This window comes from Pinus tabuliformis, chromosome 5_2, assembly GCF_031772625.1.
Source record: "Pinus tabuliformis cultivar Carrire ecotype Pingquan chromosome 5_2, CPIR1, whole genome shotgun sequence".
Taxonomy (NCBI): domain Eukaryota; kingdom Viridiplantae; phylum Streptophyta; class Pinopsida; order Pinales; family Pinaceae; genus Pinus; species Pinus tabuliformis.
In genome coordinates, this window is record NC_142306.1 from 107,019,615 (window position 1) to 107,038,924 (window position 19,310).

Genomic DNA, 19,310 nt, shown 5'->3' on the forward strand with positions numbered 1-19,310 from the left:
CAACCTTTAATTTTGAAATTCTTACCTTTCATATAGGGGATACTATCCTAAATCTATGTATAAAGAAAACCAGAATAGATTTTGTATTCATATACAGTTTGGGAATAACATAAACGATCATTTTTCCTGGATGTTTGATGGGCACATAGAATTTGGAGCACAATGCTCACAGTTTGTAAAGAAATATTTATGTCAAAACATGCTAAGGGACCCATATTTGCGTACGGATGCTGTGAATGGATACCATTCAGCTTTTGAAGCCACCAATGTCAAGCTACATCCCAACAACACAGATGATTCTATGAGTGGAACGACTACAATAGTTGTGCTAGTGACAGGTGATACCTTGTATGTTCCCAATGTCAGAGATTCTAGGGTTGTTATCGCAAACAGGATGGGAAATTACCTTGTTGCAGTGGACCTCTCTAGTGACTAGACACCTTTGTGAGTAGATGAGTGTGCTCACGTGAGAAGATGTGGGGTGAGGTTGTTGACTCTAGACCATCTTGAAGGCTTGAATGTATAGTGTTGGGGAGGTGAAGAAGATGACGATGTATATCCTCCTCACCTTTGGGTTCAAAATGGGATGTATCCTGGCACTACCTTTACTAGGATTGTTGGAGATACTATTTCTGAAAATATAAGGGTTATTGCTCAAAATATAGGTGTTAGTTCAGTTCTTGAAGTTCTTGTGATGCAACTTACAACTATCCATCCATTCTTTGTTATTGCAAGTGATGTTGTCTTTGAGTTTCTCTCTAGACAAGCAGTGGTTGACATGGTTAGTAACTTGATCCAATAATTTGTTCTGTATTTTTGAAGGTTTAGGTTATGTATCCAGTTAATATGATTTCCTATGTTAATACTTGAAGCAGTTTTTTATTTTTATGCAAACATTTATTTTTCTTTCAATGGCATATCTCTCCTCTATTTTGTGTTACTGCAAATTTAACAAGGGTATCAATGGACATGTAGTAGTGTGTTTGAATGTCCATAGGAAATAGTATTTTTCTTGCAACTAGAGTAAAATTATTATGTCATCAATGTCAACTCTGATAATTTTTTCTCCTTCAACATTCATGATATGTTTTGAACACATTTTACAAATTTAAACCTTATCTAAGTGAGTGGATTGTGGGGAGATGATCTCTTGAGAAACTGTCATGTTCGGTCCTTCTAAAGTGGATTGGTTGTCTCACACTATAACATGATCTAAAGAAAAGTTATTAGTGGTCATTTTACTTCATGAAATGGTCAAATATAATGAGCTTCTAAGAGATGCACCAACTTGTAATCCATCAAAATTTCTAGTTGCAAGACTTACAACAGAAAGAGATGCACATGCTTGTAATTCACAAGAAGACCAAATGGCCATAAATTATACACACTGACTTAATAACACATAGACACCAACATGAGATAATCCTTGGAAAGGATGCAACTTCACAGTTTACTAGAGCAATTTTTCATGCTTTTCAGTTGGATGAGGATGCCTAGAATTTTGAATTATAACATACCTATTTCCCAAGTCTGCATAATATCCATCTCTATGTCTTCTAAATTTCAATAATGATGCTATAAAACATCAAACACAGTCTTTTTGGTTGAGATAAATCGATGTCAACCAAATTTCTAAAGTTCCGGCATGGTTGTGAAGAGACATATAAGACTAAATATTGTTCTATATTAGTTGGGAAGTCTTAATTATGAATAGAAACTGCTATAAGAAACGAAATGTAGAAGAAGCTAGGCACACCCCAACATTGCTGACCTTTCATTATCGGGAGAAAGATTGGTTAGAGTTTTACTTTCTACAAGGGAAAACAGATTTATGTATTCCTTTGAGAGAACATATTTAGAACAAGGTCGTTGTTGTTTCCATCAATCCCTTGAAAGCATGGCTTCAAGGTACATACATCAGAGATTCCTACAAGGCTCTAATAAGAGAACCCATTCAATAATATTTAGCAAGGGTGAATAAAGAATAGTGAGTTGTCGAGATCCTATTTATACAAGGCATTGATAACTATAACTGCTTTCATGGATTTCCTTTAAAAAAAAGAACCACAATGATCTCAAGCATTCTTAGGTAAGAGAAACCATGTCCTTTGTCTTAGTGGCATACACTACATGGGAGATGACAGTTAGATGTCCTTGTGTAGTTGGCATTGAATTTGAAGGTATAAATACCTTTCAAAACTAACTAGCTCATTCTAAAGAACTCCCCCTGTTTATGAAGCAATAATAACATATTACTTGTTATAGACAGCGAGTTATATTTTATTGAAATTTGATTTTACACCTATTTATTAAGGATAACCATTTATTGAACGTAAACATGCTTTCTAATCTTTGTTTTCTTTATTGACTTAAACTTCCAATCAACGCGAGTATTTAATATTGGAAGAAACATCTTGCCACACAGTGGAAGTCTTGTTTGGCTACTTCAAATTTAACCTCGGGACATAAATATCCTGCTACGGTATAAAAGTGTTGTTCAATTATTTTAGATTAAGACTCCCTAATGGAATATGCTTGAAATGAATTCAACAAGCCCTCACAACATCCCAAGCCATGGAACTGGCTTAATTTGGCATTCCTACTAACTACGAAAAGAATTTTCTTATTATATAATAGAATAATCTTCTTTCCAGAGAAGCCCAATACAATATAAGCTAAGTGAACTTATACTAAATTTGGCTGCTTCCAAGCATTGGAATTATGCCTCCACCTCGCCTGGCTCTCTGAAATGTACTTTGAGTTAAATTTGGAATATATAAAGGATTTTGTTGTAAAACAGTTGTTACAGAATACCACTTAAGTGAATGCGGTAGACAAAAGAGACTTGTATTGAAAATTTATGATCAAAAATTCAAAAAGGAGCTATGAGACAGATGTTGATTTTGTAGCTTGGCATCAATACCATATTAAAGTTTCACTTGCACCACAGTTTTGCTAGGTCATGTTGATGGTTGGTATTAGACTTACATTTTGTTCTTCTTCAAAGACAACTTCATTAGTGTGAAACTCTTCTTGGGGACTTGGGGTCCTTGTTTTTATCTCAATCCTTAGCTAGGGCTTTGGCCTCCCAGATGATAACTGTGTGGCTTGGCACCATTGCCATATCAAACTTGCACTCGTACATATGACTAACACTTATAGAGAGAGGAGAGACATCTGGTGTATTATTGAATGTGTGTAATTTATCCATACATAATGATATACCTTTGTGAGAGAGATGTATAGTAGAGAAGCAACAATACATAATGTAGGCATGAAAAAAGGACATGTGACTTATTAAATGTTGAAATGACTTTACTTCTTTAAAGGAATATATCATAAACACACCAACTATCTCTTAGTGAAATTTTTCTAGATCATGTTGGCAAATGGTACAAGAGTGATATTATGTGTTTCTTCAAGGAAAACATATTTGGTGTGCAAGCCTTCCTGGTGAAGTGGGGTCCATGATTTTCTCTCACTCCTCAAGAATTTGGGGTTCTCTTTGAATTTCAACTTTTTTCCAATTTGGTGTTGGATGTATTTTACCCCTAACAAAAGAATAAAGTATCAAGTATAATACACAACATGACCTTTAAAACATTAACTCTCATTTAAGGGTTGAATAGGAAATATCACAAAAAATTGTATCTAGCTTGTGTTAGAACATTATCTAACCTTCTAAGCTCTAGTTTTGGTTGAATAAGGAACATCTCCTTCATTAAGGAAAATTAGAAGTTGAAATAACTATGGAGTAAAAGAGTTGGAATCTATTCATAGTTGACAAAACAAAGCTTCTTTGGTCCTCAATACTAAGTATAAGGCATTATATGACCACTAAAGCATAAATTACATAAGCTAGTGCTAGAACCAGAAATATCACTAAAAATTTTACCTAGTCTTTGTTGGAATATGTTATTTCCTTCTCAGCTCCAATTTTGGTTAAATGAGGAAGAAATCCTCCATCAAGGGAAACTAGAAACTAAAAGAATTAAGAAGTAAAAGATTAGAATCCATTCATAGTTGAGAAAAGTAATCTCTTTTTATTCTTTGATATCTCATTTGTGTAACTTTTTGTTGTCTTCCACTTAGCTTGAAATGAAATTTGAGTTTCTAATACTTTGTTTCTAATTGTTATTTTTCATCATTGGTGTCTATTGGTACTTGGTAACAATTTAAAGCTAAAATTTTCACAATGCTATTTTTTTAATTTTATTTTACACTTTGATTACCAATTTGGCTTATACTAGTTGGTCTTTAACAAAATCATGTCAATTTGGCAGCCAAACTTTTATATTCACAATATTTAATAGCTGAGTAGGTGCATTCAAAAGTTGCATGTGCATATAACTATGCATGTTAAGGAAATAGGAAATCATTTAACTTGTATGAAAATGAGCTAATTATCTTATGTGGGGTTTCTTAGTAAGGAATTCTTATCATTATTGGACATTTCAAGGTATAAGTTCATTGAAGAATTGATAAACATAGGAATGTTAGTATGAATTTTGAATTAGAGTATCCTCACTTCTAACTGGAGAGCATATATTAGGATCAAACCATAAATGTAATTTTCCTTCAGACATTTGTTCCAAGGTTGAAGTATTTTTGTTTCGTTAGTCTCTTTGGTTTATAACTACATTACTTGGTTTCAAGAATTTATTTTTATTGTTTTTTAATGTGTGGCTTGCTGCTTGAGATTTCCTCTACTAAAATATTTTCCTTAAAGCCATGCTTTGGAATGTATGGTTTTGGAGGCCTCGATGCTTCCATGCATCAGAGAGGGTATGTCAAACCATTTAGAATTGTTGTAATCAGCAAGTTTCTTGTATGAAATTATGAAGATTATCTATAGACTCAAGATTTGAGTTACAATATTATTTCATTGTTCTTAAGAAATTGTTTGTGAGGCTGGTTATGGTATCATCAAAGACAAAAATGTCAAATAAAGTTGTTATGTTGAAACTAGAAAAGGACATGCTTGTACAAAAATCTAAAGAGAATTAGATCTGGAGGGTGTGTATTTTTCATCTCTCATTCTACCAATAGTGGATGAAAAGTTAAAACCTTACATGCATGTGTTTCTCATATAAATACAAAAAAACGGTTCATTTGTCGCTTTCAAAATGGCTTGAAGTCGGCTAGATCAATGTGACTAAAGTATACATTATTATCATTTCACCAATGGTTTTTTTGCAGACAGCCAAGGATATAAGGGAGGTCTCATAGGAAGAACTTGGAATGTCTCGTTATTGGAGTTTTACAAAGGTATAATGTGGTTTGAAGTGTTTGTATGTTAATTTTTTCATGGCTTCTATGTTTTATTCTGCACAAGGAATATGTATTTGGAGTCATTCTCTATTGTGTAATATTCTATGGAAGTGTTTGTTGTCTTGATTATGAAAATATTTAGTTTTGTTGTAGTGATTTAATTGTAGCCTGATTGTCAGTTCTAGATCTGCTTGTCCATATTTTTCAAAAATATTTTTTTTGCAATCATATACTAAGAATGTCAAAAAATAATAAGATATTTGTTGCTATATATAAATGCACTTGCAATGCATTTTAATTATTCACAATTTTTTCAAGGTGCACCACCAAACAATCTCACATAGGCCAAGTGCTTATGTATCACAATATCATTTCTTATGTTCTGAAGTACTGGAATAAAAAAAATGATCCCTGAAGAAACGATTTTGAGAAATGTCATTAATGCCAAAATTGTATTTTGATCTATAAAAACTATGAAACATGTGAATCAAATTCGAACACAACTAAGAGATAGTGAAACACAAAGGGTTTCCTTAGTCCAATCATTGTAAAGTGTATCCTAGTTAGTTTGGTAAGCTTTCTAAAACTTGAGACGAAATTTCCCTTCAGCCTTTAGTTTATTTAAACGTTTTGATGAGGATTTGATGTAATTGAGATTCATTTCCCAAATCTTTGGTGATAATGCATTTACATTGAGTTTTTTATTATGTTCAAAAGAACTTGGATGAGATTAGCAGATGTAATTAGTGGTTCAATGACTCAATTAAATCATTTTAGGGGTATAGTGGGCACCCGAATTATATATACTCTTGGAGATTCTTCTGATGGTGTGGAAACAATTCTTGTTTGTATTCTTTTTTTTTTCTCAAATATGTAACCAATTTCCTCACTCTCTTACCCTAATAAAGAGTAAGATATTACTCTTAGCTCATGAAAAGCCTCATTCAACAATTATCTCAGGGAGAATTAATATTAAGAATATGTCACAAGTGGTATTTAAACCCAAATAGGGAAAATAATGGTTCTTCCTGCCAATAACCCAAGCTACTAAATCTTATTAACAATTTTGTTTGTAATTTATGGAGAAAACTTGTGATTTCATTAAGCACCATGATATATTCTATGCAATCAAAGTACTGTTTTATTATTGTCAAAGTAATTGAATCTCATGAGATTATATTATTGTTGAAATATCAAACTTTGAAGAAGATTTGAGTACAAATTTATAGCTTCTAGGTGAACATTGTTAGAAAGTTTTTTTTCATCTTAGAATTGTTTAATGCTATTAGTTGTTTCTGAAGTATTTTTTTCACATATTTAATATTGTGGTCATTGGAAAATGATGAGTGTAAACAGCTATTCGAGTTTGAAACACAATGTGTGACTATTACAGTAGAATCTTTGTTCAAGGTGATGGCTTTTAGGAGTTCAAATTTAGGGCATAATTGCTAATGGTTGGCATATTAATCTAGAAAGGGTAATATATAAATATCTAGGATGATATTGAAGCACAATGTGAAACTTAGGGTAATTACTAATATCATAATCAAATGCAATGATATGTAGGTGTTTATGCATGTGTCTCCAATATACTATTTTTTTATGAATAATGTACTATTTTGGAATGCTAACAAGTGCCTATATCCAAGTTAAAGTCAAATTATTGGAATGAAGATCAAATTAAGTGTATGTTGAAATATATCTACTTTTCATATATTCAAGTTGGACATTTTGTCTTATATTATATCGTAATAGAATTATTCGGTTGGAGTTGAAGAAAAACTTACACACCTACATTGTTTACTATTGGAGAAGGTGGACAAGAGAGGAATTAATCAAGAATTAGGATTATACTTTGAATTGTACCTTATTTCATTTTCAGAAGAGAAACTCAATATTCATGGTAAAAAGAAGGAATTAAAGAAAGAGGAGAACAATAACATTGGAGCGGTGGATGTAGAGAGATAGAGGGGGGGAGAGAGAGACAAGAAAATTGGTCTAGTGATACCCTTAAAGCCAATATCCTGCATGAGATCTAGATTGATTGTCAAGTCTTTAAAGTTGGGGAATTCACCTATAATGCCTTGACAACACAATGTTAATGTTTTGAAATGATGAAACAATATTTCATGTGTAAATTGTAGTCCAACCAATATTCAGTTGGAAACTCATATTGTAATACTTGACATTTTGTATAATATAATTTATGTGGTGGAAATTATTTATAGTTATACTTGATATTATTTAGTGTTATCATTAACATATGTAACTTTATGTTTTCATATTAGATGAACATGCACATTATATGACATTTTTTTAATTAAGTTGCAAAATTATACTAATTACTTTAAGTTAATTAGTAACGAACATATGAAATCAATCTAAAATTACTAAATTAGTAGTTTACACTGATTAAAGATGAAAATAAATAAAATGAATACATAACTATTAAATTAGTAGTTTTTAATGATTATTAATGAAAGTAAATGAAATGAATATAAACTACTAAATCATTCGTTTATATAATGAATATGAAAATACTAAAAAAAAGATAAATGTCTATTATAAATGATAAATTTGTGACTACAAATCATGACTAAATTTTGCATATATACGACTATTAGTAGCTAATTTACAGTATCTCCTAACATGACCAAAATTTATTCATATTTATTTGGTCATTAATTGGTTTCAAACAATAACTAAAAGTTGCATATATATGACTATTAGTAGCTAATTTACAGTGTCTTATAACATGACCAACATTTTGGTCATATTTTTTTATTATTAGTTGGTTTTATTAGGTAATCATATAGTAATATATTTTGTTGTGTATTTGATCATTAATTGTGGCAATTAATGACTAAAATAATGACCAAATTTATGGCTAAATATACTATTAGATGATAAATTTGAGACAATCAATTAATGACTAATCAAAATACGACTAAAAGTTTGTCACGTTATATGACACTGTAAATTAGCCACTACTGGTCACTGACTGAAAAATAATCATTTATATGCAAATTTTAGTAATTTTTTTAGTAACTAATTAGCCATTTTTTATTAACTAATTATAGGACCCTAACATTGGCTCCAATGAGGATTGCATCCTCCATGTGAGGTGCCAAGAACAACATAGACTAGAAGCCTTATCCAATGGACAATGGAGTCTGAGCTTTAACTGACTAATACTAACTCGATCTAACTCAATTGTCTCATTACATATATTACAAAGATTAAAACTTTGAATTGGATTAACAACAATTCACCAAAGCCTTAGGGCTTTCTCCTCGGGCTTCAATCTCTGATAAAAACTATCCACACCTACAAATTGTTGTTGAGACCCAAAAACACTGTACATTTTGAGAATGATAACTACACACTCCTAGAAAAAGATATTAAACCAAAATTAAAACACACTTGCTAAAATAAATTCCTACCAAGCAAGCTCATTACACACCATTTCCTAGTTAATAGCTGAAATCAACTATTCAATCAAATGACACTAAAATGGCAATACAACTAGTCCAAAAGATGCTAAAATAATGTGGTTGTTTGATTGTGCTTCAACAAGATCATAATTGGAACATTAAATACCAAAAACAACTCAAACCCTAAACTTAATTCAATCTTTGTGCTGGTGAAAAAACAAGATATATCTTGACCAATGATTCGAACAGTTTTGTTAAAGGATCTTTAAAATCAAGAATGATTACCTTCTCTTGATAAAGAAGAAATAGATCAACATCTCTTTCATGATCATATGCAGAATCCTCTTCATGATTTACTATTAGTTGCAAATTTTGACTATCTAAACCCTCTACATAATCAGCCACTGCGTCATTAAAAACAAAATAAGATAGTTGTAGTTAATTTTTAATTTTCCCCATTGACTCTAGATGCCTTCGCATTAATCCACACTCTTCATGTTCATTACCTTTTTTGTATTTTGTACTGTTAAAAATATTGTCACATGTAGGTTGATGGTGTTCTTAAGACTGCTAATGGCTCGGTGCTATTGTTTGATGGCTGTGTTCCAGACATTTTGTCATGATAGCTGACATGGACGGTGCATTGGAATTTTGTGTTCAATTTATTGATCATCTATCGAATCACAATAAATTTTCAATCAATTGAAATTATTACATAAAACGTCATATACCTATCAAACCAACGAATTAGCACTAAGCCTAAGGTCTCGCCCATTATAATTTTGCGGTTCAAATTACATTTTGCAGAGATGGATTTTGCAGGATGTGTCGAGGAAGGATGTCCGAAGGTCTTATGTGGGGGAAGTTGTGTGGAGGAACCATGTGCAGAGGAAACGTGTGTAGAGGAAGCCATGTGGAGGTGGTTGTGTAGAGGATGGTGTGTAGAGCAAACATGTGTGAAGGTGGTTATGCAGGGGTAATGTGTGCCAAGGTGGTTATGCCGAGGAAGAATCCGCGAGATGGAAATGTGGGCGAAATGTTGACCCTTCTAAAAGAAGCATGGCCTTAATAAATCGATTAGTTGTAGAGGCAAGGACTATGTTGTGTTGTAGCTCTTAATCTCGTTTTTATAGGAGGTGAGGAAGAAAACTTAATCCAACAATGAATCCTTGGTTTTTTCATGAATGATGGAAGGAGAAGGGCTAGAAAAGAGAAGAAAACAAAATACAAACCATGTGGAAGGCATAAGTCTTTTGAAAATCCTATGGAAATGGAACATACCTCTCCTAAGAAAGAAGTAGGAAATAATGTTTGTCAACAAAAAGTATTTTTTTTGTCAATTAAAAAACTACTTGCAATTTCATAATTTGCTTGATAGAAAAGTTGTAATTGTTCTAATAATGAGTAGAAAAATATTCAGCACTGATGTTTATCAAGGAAAACAAGAACCTACTAGTTATGTCTTAATCTATAGATATTTCTCTAGGCATTGTAATAATGTTTATTAATTATTTAAATATCCACTCACACCTGAGGTTGTTAATTTCCTTTTATTGATCTACTTGTTATTATATTCATTCTCTCTTCGCAAACTAACACAAGTTAAGCTATATAGAAACATTGGGATATAATGTTAATAGTTTTGAAACCTTTAAGACCATATGGTAATAGATCTAACTATAGGAGCACCTTAATTATTTCTATCCTCTCGCATAGAGGTTATATATATAATTCTGAGGACTTTTTTATGGTTGAGAAGGGCCAACCCACTATATAGAAATTGCATTAAAATGGAAAACTCATAGCTATAATATTTATAGATTTCAGATTCTTTAGAGAGTTCTGGCTATAATGCAACATGGGTTTTCGTACTCAGTTACATGATAGAAATCATGTCATTGAGTTTTGTGCTTTTGTTGTGTCTTATTATCCATGGCCCACATGCATTTAGGTATTGTGATCAATGGTGATAGAGTTATGGCTTCATTTATGGGTAACTGCCCTTCCCCCACAACACCACACTGGTCTCATTTGCGCTATCTCACTTTTAGAGTGAGCTTTGCAACTTACCTCTTCTGCATTACTCAGTATAAACACTTCGTTTTTGCTTGACGAGTCTTGACTATCTATCAAATTCATACGACTGCCATTTTTTCACTGTGACATGGAAATGGCAGTTCAAATTAACTTTCTTATCTTAGATCAAGACTATCAAATTCCTTTGTGAATTTTATTTGCAATGGGTAGTTTAGGGGAGAATTATCTACACTATTTACATCATTATCAATAATGTGCAATTAATTTTATTTTATATGGGTTGGTTTTCCATGTATGCCTAAGCAAGGATTCCAAAATTCCAGAGGATTGAAACCCATAAGTGTATTCTTCTGGTCTCAACCAATGCACACACAATTGTCGCATTCCAAATGAGTAATGCTTCATATATACATGTGTATTTGCTAACCCTAGACAATTTCTTTTCTTGCAATTAATTTTTTTTGGTGGTTCTGAAAATAATTGCTAATATGTACATGGCCATAGGAACTGTGACTAATCTCAGGTCCTTCACAATGAAGTGAAAATATTTTCCTTTTGTTTTCTTCTTGTTGCCTGATTCTTGTAGTTCGATCAAGTTTTTCTACTTCCTTCCAAGACTAGCCCACTTTGTGGCTATTAATGGATTTAACGGTTCAACCACACTCTCTAGGTTCTTATTGATTTTTTTTTCTATGCATACTCTAGGGTATTGATCGTGAGGACATGACCTCTTATTGGAGCCTTTCAAGCTAAAATTTTATACCTTTACTAAAAAACTTATTTTTTCGACAACGCTTTGTCAAATTCTTTTAAATACGATAGTTTCTTATATCATGTATCTTATAATTTCGGCCTTACAACCTGGAAATATTTTTTTTCCTAAAGACCCAACATCAAGGGTTCCCATTTAGCAATGTATGTAATTATTTATTCTAATATATCGTACTAAGTAACAAGACTTTGGTGTGTCTTATATTAGCCACACTTCTTGGATCATAAACTTTAACAATCATACTTTCATCTAGGTGAATATATTGGTTACTCACTATTATATATATATGTGTGCTCAGAATCTTGTTTATTTTTCGTTTAAGGAAAAACAGTTATCCCTTATGTGGATTCTCACGACATCCCACAATTTTATTTGTAAATGATATTTTAAATAATTACATATAATAAAATTTTTCTCTTAGCTATATTATATTTTCTTTATCTACGTGTTGTAGCATTAAAATGAATTTTTGTTCTTTTCTATTAATAGAGTTCAGGCTTCTGTGATCCATATCAAGTTAAGAAAGATTCTTCGGCGAAAATCACATGGAATATCATTTGTCGACGCGTTTCGAACCAACTAGTGTGATTCATCGTCAGGACAAGTTGAAGAAACCGATCCAGCTTAGCATGATAAATAGTTTGAGGAGAGACTCCAACGGCTAAATTAACGGCTAATTTTGACCTTAGGGCCCAGGTCAAATTCTTATTTACTATTTTAATGATATTATTATAATTATAATTATTATTATCTTTCTTAAGGAAATAAGTTGAATTAGGTAAAAAGGTTGGTTATAAAAAGGGAATCTATTTATTTAATTTAAATTTATATATATAAGTTATAAAGGTAGGATTAATAATTTTAATGGTTGGTTTGATAATTTATTTATTTATTTATTTTATTCAATTTATTAAATAATTATTATAGGTATTCTACATATATATATTTTGATTAAAATCATAAGATGACTAGTATTTTTATTCAATAATAATTCAATGGTTAGTTTATTTTTATGGAAGTTAGTTAAAATAATTTTAAGGTTAAAGATGTACTTATTTATTTATCTAACTTATTTATTAACAAATATATAAATATATATATTCTATGATTAAAGTTAAAATATTCGGTTATTAAGGTGAAAGTTAGGGTTAATGGTTAGATTAAAAGGATAATTTATTTAAATTATTTAATAATTATTATATATATACATACCTATATATATAATTAATCATAGGTTGAGAAAGTAATTAAATAATTAGTTTATAATAATATTTAGGACCAATCCCTTAGAATATATATACAAATAATTTTAAGGCGTATTAAGTTCAAAAAATATTATCAAAAATATAATTTAAAAGGAATTTTAGTTAAATAAAGGGCCAAATCATATATGAATAAATCAAAGATTATAAGTTAAATAATAATTAATAGGAAGATTAGTTACATAAAGGATTTTATAATATAAAATAAAGTAAAGCTAGTTAGAAATAGTTAAAAATTATAACAAGATTAGACTAATAATAGAATACCTAAAAATAAATATAGAAATAATAATTTTATTTAAATTATATTAATATAAAAATAGTAATAATTTTATTTAATTTTTATTAATAGATAAAGGTAATTAAGTTAGAAAATAACTATTATAGGTTAATGGGAAATAAGTAAATGCCTCAATGGAATATATAAATAAAAATATTAATTAAAAGAATCATTAAATTATAAGTTGATTAATAATTTAAAGTTAGTTAAATAAATCATTTTATTACCGTAAGATAAATTAATATTATTTAGAAGAATCATACAAAAAAGGTAAAAAAGGACCTTATAAGAACAACAAGGCCAAAATTGGTTAAAAATATAAGGGACAAAATTAGTTATAAGAAGGACATCAAAATAAGAGGGCCACAGAATATCAGAAGAAATAGAAAGAAAGGAGAAAACAATAAATAGAAACGTCAAAAAAAAAAAAAAAAAAAAAATTATATATATATAAAATAAAATAATAGTAACGAAAAACGACAAAAACAAAGAGGATGAAAAAACGACTAGGACGAGAGGGCAGGGACCCAACACCTACTGACTTTCCACCCATCATCCCTATTGAGATTGCTTGGTCTCTTTTCAATCTCAAGCGCTTCCCTGAATTTTCGATGGTGGAAATGCGAAACCTTAGCAATAACACTGGCCTCTTCAATACAAACATGATGATTGGTTTTCTCAGCATGTTCAGCCAAAGCGGAAGACTTAGCTCTCCTATGCTTAAGATCCGCTGCGTGCTCACTAATCCTCTGATTAATGGAACGACCAGTCTCCCCAATATAGGGGGTCCCACAGGAACAAGGGATCATATAAACGCCCTTCATATCCTTAGGGTCGATAGGATCCTTCACTAATCTGAGGGACATATGAATGGTGTTCAGGGGCCTAAAGGTCACAGGGACATTATGCCTCTTAAGAATCCTGCCAATTCTATCAGTGGTCCCTTGAACATAAGGAAGATGGACACCTGGAATCCGATCTCTAGGTTCTCTTTTAGCCAAAGAATTCCTGGAGGCTTTAAGGAAAGCCCTATGACCCAAGAATCTACTATAACCATTCTCCGCAAAGACATCCAACAAATGGGATTTTTCTTTTTCAAAGCTCTTCTTGTCAGAGATCCTCAGGGCCCAAGTAGCAAGGGTACTAAGGACACCCATCTTTTGCGCCGCGAAATGGTGGGAACTGGCATGAAGATACTGCTCTGTATGAGTTTTCTTCCGGAAAACTTGATGGGCGAGGGAGCCATCATCATTCCTAGAAATAAGAATATCAAGGAAAGGAAGGCAACCATCTACCTCCTGCTCCTTAGTGAACTTAATGGCCGAGGATTGCCTGTTGAGATGATTAAAGAAGAAATCAAGCTCATCCTGGCCATGAGACCAGATGACATTGGTGTCATCCACATACCTCCTCCAAAGCTTAGGAAGGAGCCGGGAAGAGTTCAGAGCTTTAGACTCAAAATCTTCCATAAACAGATTAGCAACAATAGGGGAAAGGGGGGATCCCATTGCCACCCCACATGTTTGCACAACTTCTTTTCTATTATCGAGTGCACAACTTCTTGGAAAAATTTACTTGAAATAATTAAAGAAGTTGAAGACAACTCTGACCCTTTCTGTTTCTATGATAACATTATCAGTCTTTATTTGGCTCTATATACTTATACACTTCTCTCTTCAGTGGAATGTATAAAATAGAGATTTGTTCTTTACTTCCTACAACAATGTAGTTTGTGTTTATTAAATTTAAATACTTGAATTGTAAAAGAAAATATACAAGATAGTAGTAGATCTTTCTGTATGTCTTTCAAATTGCTTTTATATATATCTATATATATATATATATATATATATATATATATATATATTATATAGTCTAGAAGACCAAGCAGGCCCTGTCTCGGGGCCTGCCATCTTCTTCCCAAACCTTTCTTCTATAGTTCAGCACAATTAGTGTCACGCCCCTACACCTGCGGTAGTCTTCCAACCGCTTATAGTGAGGTGCGGCACCACCGAACACTTTCTTTTCACCAATACTAATGTTCATGGACTACGCCTAATTCACTTTTCCTTACTTAGTTTGTGTTTCGCAACCATGCAATATTATGTTTAGCCTTTATACCAATGAACACCCATACTCATTCATTATCAACAGCAATTATAACAAGAACAAAAATTGCACAGTATAAAGGGAGGGGCAACTCCCTGAACAATGAGTCTGCCCGATAATATATTAAGAATATCAGTTTACAATATACAAGTATGTCTTAGCAAGACCAAGTGCCATACTTAGCCAATTTTACATCAATACAACTTTCGTGCACACCTTGCACGATGGGCGGGTGCTCACCCGAGCCACCAAGACACCCTCGCAAAGTCCCGGCAGAATATCACAACCGCACATCCAACCCGGGCACACCTTGCCCAACACCTTCGCCTCTCACTGTGAGCGATTCCAACAAGTGCGCATCACCAAGGAGTGGGCATGAGCTATGTGCTCATCCCCCTTCTAAAACTGCACACTTCCTAACTCTCCAAGAGCAAAGATAGATGTTGAATGATTCATTGATTTTTGAATGAGTTTTGAGCTCCAACGCCATAGAATATATATGCGTCTTCGTGCGTGGGTGGGCTACCCAGCCGACCGCCCACACACCCCTCCATCGCATCGTTTGGGTGCTCCAAAGGTCGGCCTCACCCGCTCATCGCAAGTCGGCCACTCATCACCGCAAACGCACTTCGTGTGGGTATAAGTCCATCGCACAACCTTCTTTCATCGCACCTTTCTTCGTAATTCTTATCACACGTCCATCGCATATCGCAACTCGTCCGTGTGCACGCGCCGCCAGTGCACCCTCGCGCCCGCCCGTTCACCATGCACCCACCCGTGCACCAAGCGCCCACCTGTTCAACTGCGTTCCCGTGCGCCCGCGTGCCTGCACTCTCGCCCGTCGTGCGGCCCGACTCGCCCGTGCCCAATCGCGCCCGCTCGCCCAACCGCGCCTGGCTAAACTCGGGGACCTTACATCCTCCTCCACCTGAAATCATTGTTGTCCTCGACAACATACCATCTTAGTAATCATCCACCAAGATCATCAATATCCATGATGTCAACTCCTCCACATAAGGCAAACATCTCTGCAACATATGTAGAACTCCATCTCCATCATGTCTTCAACTTAGTGACCAACTGCCACCAAGCTCACCATACCAAGGTATACACCTCAACGGTATGTCCTCCATCAGATATCATCTCGATCCATGATCATCAACCCTTCTGCCATAATCTCCACTGCTACATCCTGTGTCGACCTCATCATGTGTCCCCAATGTGAACCTTTGTCATGATACTCCAACAAGAGCTAACACACGTCCATCATGTGCCAACATCTCATCCCAATAGCAACATCATTCTGTACACTGGATCCCCTCATGACTCAATATAGTTGGGTAGCTAATCCAACCATGTGCCTAAACCACAAGAATGCACATTCATCCATCACCACCAGTCGTTTCTCAAAACAACCTGCCACATTCTTGACTCATCAAGGATCTATCTCCATAAGTGCAAACCATGCTCAGGTCCATGGAAATTCCATCCATCTCATCTGCAATATGTCATGATGCTTGATGCCAAGCCATCCCTGCACCATCAATCCTACCTACTCAACATGTTTAAGGACTCACTGCCATGAGCAGCTAACAATGAGTCTCATCTTCTCATCCATCTAAGAAGATGTGGAGGGAGTAGAGCCTGAAGGCTCTCCCTCACTAATCAACTCGATCCATCTATCAGGATCCTCAATCTCCATCCTTTGTAGATAAGTAACCCGGTCTTCCTTCTGGACATCCGGCCTCAAATATACCTCCTCCTCATCATCATCATCCTCAACCAACTCTATCCTTCTTGACAAGTCCAAGATGCTATCTGAAAGTGACCTGATGACTAATGACTGTTCGGTAAGCTTTGCCTCAATAGCAGAAAATCGCTTACTCATGTCTCCCATTCTCCTCTCATCCTCCATTTGGATCATTCCCAATTTACAATCAGGGCTTGTCACTCCAATGGTTGGCACACCAATGGGTACATCTTCCCTTCCATCATAAATGTAGAGCTTCTTCAAATGTTGAACAATCATAGCATCAAATTGTTTCATGAATTCCATCCCCAATAAAGCCTCAGAGTCATCAAACTGCACTATAGTGAAATCAACCTTCCCTATGCATTCACCAAGTGTAGTGTCCACCCTCTCAGCTATACCGAGAATCTCAATAGGAGGAGAATTCACTGTCTTCATTTGTGCCTTTGCTGGTACAAATTTCAGCCCAATTCTTCTCGCAGTATCTTTGCCCATGAAGTTGTGAGAAACCCCACTATCCACCATAGTGAGTACATCAGCACCTCCAACCTTCATTTGAACATATTCCAATCTATTCCTCTCAGGATATCTCCTAGAGACCACCTCCGTAGTAGCAGAAGCACCAAGTATCTCCATCATCCCCACAGAAGCACTTCATTCTTCGCATCAAATTGTGCAATAGCAGCCACCTTCAATTTAGAAGGACAATTCTTCACCGTGTGTGGTCCAGCACATATCCAACACTTCAAGGCTTTCTTCGTCTTCGAACTATCATCCGATTTCGAAGCATCATCCTTCTTCTTATCCTTCGGTTTATCGAACTTCTTTTTCCTATCATCAGAAGTCTCATCATAATGCTCCACCAACCTGTCAACAGCACCAAAAGCTTCCTCAAGTTTCCTAATCTTCTGCCTCTTCACTTCATTGCATTCCCAAGGCTTCAACCCAATAATTAAGTTGAACACCTTATCCCTCTCTGCCATGTCAGGAAGTTCCAAAGCTGCACTTGCAAACTCTCGCTGATATGCTTGTAGGCTTCCGGTCTGCTTTATGTACTTAATCTTTGTCCTTGCTTCCCATGTTTAATCCTTAGGACTAAAATGGGTCTGCAAAGCTTTCTTCATGTCATCCCATGAAGTGATGTCATCAGCACTGCCATTGGCAATCCGATCTAGCCTCCTTCGCCACCACATCTTAGCATCCTTTGTTAAGAACTCAGCAACTACCTTGACATTTGTCTCATCATCAGATAGACCCAACCGTTCCAAGTATTGCTCCATGTCCCATAGAAAGTTGCCAAGTGTCTTTGCATTCCTTGTGCCATCATAAGATTCCGGTTCCTTTACTTTTACATGAGGCACTCCTCCACCTGAGTTATGCCTCGGCCTTCTTCAACACCGCGATCTCATCTTTGGCTTTGTCAAGAGATTTCTTCAAGTTCACGATCTCTACAAGACCATGATCTCTTGCTTCTTCAACCTCCTTGACTCTTATTTCAAGTTGCGTACACATAAGATCAGTGTACTCATATTGTGTCCAGAGTTCATCGTGTTGTGTTTGGAGTTCATCGAGCTCTTCCTTCACCTTCGAATTGGCCTCTTGTTCTTTAGTGAGCAAGTCCATCTTCTTATCCCAGGAAGTCTCCATAACCTCCATTCTCACCAGCACTTTCTCCATAAGTGTGATGGTAGCATCCTGCACACCATGATGACTAGACCCAACCTGAGATTCAGCTGCCATCTCTAACAGCTTCTTCTTCTTTTGTGATCTAGTTTCGACCATCCAACATCTTCACCAAGTCACCTGCAACTTGAACCAACCGTTGTTCCACTTGTGTGAAACGGCTTCCTTCTCCTGCAAGCACCCTTTCCACTGTTACGAGCAACCCTGCTCATCAGCTTCAACCGAAGCTTTGATACCACCTTCACTTCGGTGAAGGTGTGTAGCAGCTTACACCTTCAATACCCTGAATCAGCTGCTTTGATACCACCTTTCACGCCCCTACACCTGTGGTAGTCTTCCAACCGCTTATAGCGAGGTGTGGCACCACAGAACACTTTCTTTTCACCAATACTAATGTTCATGGACTACGCCTAATTCACTTTTCCTTACTTAGTTTGTGTTTTGCAACCAAGCAATATTATGTTTAGCCTTTATACCAATGAACACACATACTCATTCAGTATCAACAAGGATTATAAGAAGAACAACAATTGCACATTATAAAGGGAGGGGCAACTCCCTGAACAATGAGTCTGCCCGATAATATATTAAGAATATCAATTTACAATATACAAGTATGTCTTGGCAAGACCAAGTCCCATACTTAGCCAATTTTACATCAATACAACTTTCGTGCACACCTTGCACAATGGGCGGGTGCTCACCCGAGCCA